The sequence below is a fragment of the Coccinella septempunctata genome, chromosome 4 (genome assembly GCF_907165205.1).
Source record: "Coccinella septempunctata chromosome 4, icCocSept1.1, whole genome shotgun sequence".
Classification (NCBI taxonomy): Eukaryota; Metazoa; Arthropoda; class Insecta; order Coleoptera; family Coccinellidae; genus Coccinella; species Coccinella septempunctata.
Genome location: NC_058192.1, coordinates 41,409,714 through 41,413,855, shown reverse-complemented (window position 1 = coordinate 41,413,855; position 4,142 = coordinate 41,409,714). Strand labels below are relative to the sequence as shown.

The window sequence follows — 4,142 nt, the reverse complement described above, 5'->3', positions numbered from 1 at the left end:
CTGAATCAACAACTCTTTTAGTACCATATTACACAACATATCACACCACCCACCCTGATGGTAGAGGACATGGGGGGTCTTCAATAATTATCAGAAATACGATATCACATCATGAACTTGACAAGTACCAAACAAGCGAAATTCAGGCAACAACAGTACAAATCAATTCCAGCAGAGGAAAACTCAACATCTCCGCTATGTACTCTCCGCCACGCCACAAAATCACCACAGATATGTACAAAAAATTCTTTGAGACCCTGGGAAATAAATTCATCGCTGGAGGCGACTGGAACGCAAAACACACCCATTGGGGATCCAGACTCATAACCACCAAAGGGCGCAACCTACTGCGAGCTATGACAGCTGCTAATTATAGTCACCTCAGCACTGGAGAGCCGACTTACTGGCCAACTGATCCAAGAAAACTACCAGATTTACTTGATTTCTTTATATTGAATGGCATACCAACCCAAAGTTGTTCCACAGAATCCAACTACGACCTCTCATCAGATCATACACAAGCATCATGAACCTATTGTCCACCAACTTGAACAAAAGTGCTCACCCTAAGTTAACCACATCACGAACAAACTGGGATAAATTTAGGAACTATATCGAGGACAATTTGGACACTAATGTAAGGATGAAGCAACCAACAGAAATAGATGAAGCTGCACAATATTTCACTGACATTGTTCAAAAAGCTGCATGGTTTGCAACTCCTCAAGAAGAACAAACTAATGAACATTTGAGCACCCCATTATTCATCAGAAATCTGATAACAGAAAAAAGGACAGCCAGGAGACAGTGGCAGAGATCAAGAAACCAAAATGACCTGCATCAATATAGAGTACTAGCAAGGAAACTCTCTAAAACTCTCAAAGAAGCTCAAAACTCTATGTTCGACACGTACTTGGAGAACCTATCCTCTGATGATCATAGCCTGTGGAAGGCAACAAAAAAATTTAAAAGACCCACCCCTCCAGTCCCCCCAATACGTACCAGCGACAACCAATGGGCACGTTCAAACCAAGAGGAAGCAAATACATTCGCGAAACATCTATACAAGGTGTTTGAAGAACCTGAAAAAACACCAGAATCCCCAAATATCGATGCACTTCTCAATTCACCTTGTCAAATGTCACCACCGATCCGACACATAAATCCATCAGAAGTAAAACTAGAAATAAGGAAACTCAAGAACAGAAAAGCACCAGGGTACGACCTTATAACTCCAGAAATCCTGAAAAAACTGCCTAAAAGAGCAATCGCTTTCCTCACAACAATTTTTAACAGAATTTTACAATTGAGCTATTTCCCTGTTATATGGAAATATGCTACTATAATAATGGTACACAAAAACGGCAAACCCCCTGAAGAGGCAACATCATACAGGCCAATTAGCCTACTACCAGTAACCAGCAAAATATTTGAAAGATTGTTGCTCAATAGAATTCACGAAGAACACAACATAACAAACATTCTTCCCAATTACCAGTTTGGCTTCAGGGAGAACATGTCTACTATACATCAAGCCCACAGAATAGTAAACACAATTTCAAAAACACTTGAAGAAAAACGATACTGTACGGGAGTATTTCTTGACATAGCACAGGCCTTTGACAAGGTGTGGCACAAAGGACTGAAATTCAAGATCAAAACCACCCTGAAGCACAACTTTTACCTTCTTTTGAGTTCCTACTTGTCAGAAAGATATTACTCAGTGAAGTATAACGATGCAACGTCAGACCATTACTCAATAAGATCCGGCGTACCACAAGGTAGTGTTTTGGTTCCACTGCTCTATCTGATATATACTTATGATCTGCCAGTCAGTGGTTCTACGACTGGAGCCGCCTTTGCAGATGACGTTGCTATTCTTTCCGTCAACGAAGACCCATCTACCTCGTCAGTCAACATGCAGAACCACCTGAACACACTTAACTCCTGGTACAAAAAATGGAGGATTAAAATAAATCAATCTAAATCCGCACAAGTGACGTTTACTACCTGCCATAGCAACTGCCCCCCAGTCGCGATTGATGGAGTTTCTTTACCTATCAAAAACCATGTTAAATACCTTGGATTACACCTAGATCGCCGGCTCACCTGGGAGAAACACATTCAATCGAAAAGGAAACAGCTAGACATCAAATTTAGAGAAATGTACTGGTTACTAGGAAGAAAATCAAAACTATCCATGAAGAATAAGGTTTTACTCTATAAAATAATGCTGAAACCAATATGGACATATGGCCTCCAACTTTGGGGGTGTGCAAAATCATCCAGAGTAAAGGATGGGTGGAAAAACACACTATATGATTTATATATTTATACTTCGGCGATCGATTTCGGTTTACAGTGGAACCATCATCAGGCCAGCTGAAATTATCATTGATTAGGAATGCAAATTCTAGTATTTTTACATTTTAGAAGTATTAAAAGTGAGGTTAAGTAATAACAACAAAAGAAGGAAGAAATAGAAGCGTGCAAGCGGACATACCGTTTAGTAATTCAGTTGAAGTAACAACCATGAAAAATTCCTGTTCATAATTAAAAAGACAATTGATCCTTAATTCCAATTTGTTGGCGATATTTAATGTATTTTTTGGAGCAGGCATTCAGTCTAGAAACCAGAAAGATGTTTGAACGGAAACAGAGGTGCGAGATTACGGTAAGGAAAGGAGTGTCAAGGTTTGGCGGGTAAATTTAAATTAAATGCAGGGAGTTATCAGCTTAAAAATGTTCTTGGATGTTCGGAAATCTGATATGTCATTTAGGAGGTTCGAGTCATTCTTTTTTCTCAATATCTCGTATTGCTCTAACAGGGTTATTTTGTGGTAGTTTGTTTCTTTATGTAAAATCTCGAGGTTATCAAAATTGGTGCTGTGATCTTTTTCCTTTAGATGTTCTCCAAGAAAAGATATGGGTCTATTTTTTAAATGTTCGTTAAATCTCTTTTTCATATTTCGAGTTGTCATTCCTATGTAAAAGGATTCGCAGTCTCTGAAGGAGATTTTGTAGACACCACTCATTTCTTCTTTCTCTCTTCTCTTCTTACAGTTAATTAATAAATTTTCTAGGGTTGCATTTCTTCTGTAAGAAAGGGTGTAGTTATATTTCTTGAGAGTTGAAATTAATTTTGGATTTAAGTCTCTATAAAAGGGTATTGATATGAAACGATCGTTTGTTGATGTATCTTATCAATAATAATCTTTCTTTTAATGGAATTAAATATTGTATCCATGTATCTGTCAGAGTATTGATTATTTTCTCCGATCTGGTAAATGGTTTTTATTTCTTTTTTATAATTTTCTGTAGACATTGGAACGTTGAGGAGTCTCCTGAATAGAAATGAGAAGGCGGCTTTCTTTGCTGAAGGTGCGTGATATGAGTCGTGAGGAATTATTAAGTCAGTTTGAGTAGGTTTTCTGTAGATGTTATATGAGAAAATATTACCTTCTTCTAAGGATATTGTCAAGAAAATTAATACAATTGGACACTGACTTTTCTAGGGAAAATTTGATTTTAAATTTTGAATTCATGAGGTCGAAGAATTCTGACAGCTCTTGTTCGGTGCCTGACCAGATAACAAAGATATCGTCTACGTATCTTCTCCAAAGGATAATTTTGTCATCATAGCTTCATTTGACATCGTAAATTTGTACACCAACGTTCCCGTAGACGAATCCCTCATTGTGCTTAAAGAATACTTGGAGGAATACATAAACTCCGATGATGTTTTAAACCTAGATAATACGGACGTAGAAAACATTGGTAAACTATGTGAAGTGATTACTGAACAAAATTTTTTCATTTTCGACAACACAATATACCTGATGAAAGATGGTCTACCAATGGGCCTGCCATCCAGTGGACTCATAGCTGACGCATACGTGGACAAGGCAGAAAAACAAATTATGCAACTACAAAATAGTGACAAAATTATCCTTTGGAGAAGATACGTAGACGATATCTTTGTTATCTGGTCAGGCACCGAACAAGAGCTGTCAGAATTCTTCGACCTCATGAATTCAAAATTTAAAATCAAATTTTCCCTAGAAAAGTCAGTGTCCAATTGTATTAATTTTCTTGACCTGACAATATCCTTAGAAGAAGGTAATATTTTCTCATATAACATC

The 4,142-nt window shown here is 37.5% G+C and overlaps 1 long non-coding RNA gene across 1 annotated transcript; it reads right to left on the bottom strand.

Moving 5' to 3' along the window:
• Positions 1-2,319: 2,319 nt before the first annotated feature.
• On the bottom strand, positions 2,320-2,909 carry LOC123311597. The gene is made up of 2 exons (XR_006537504.1): positions 2,504-2,909; positions 2,320-2,382 (listed from the first exon to the last, which is right to left on the bottom strand). It is a non-coding gene; the product is annotated as an uncharacterized LOC123311597 (long non-coding RNA).
• Positions 2,910-4,142: the final 1,233 nt, after the last annotated feature.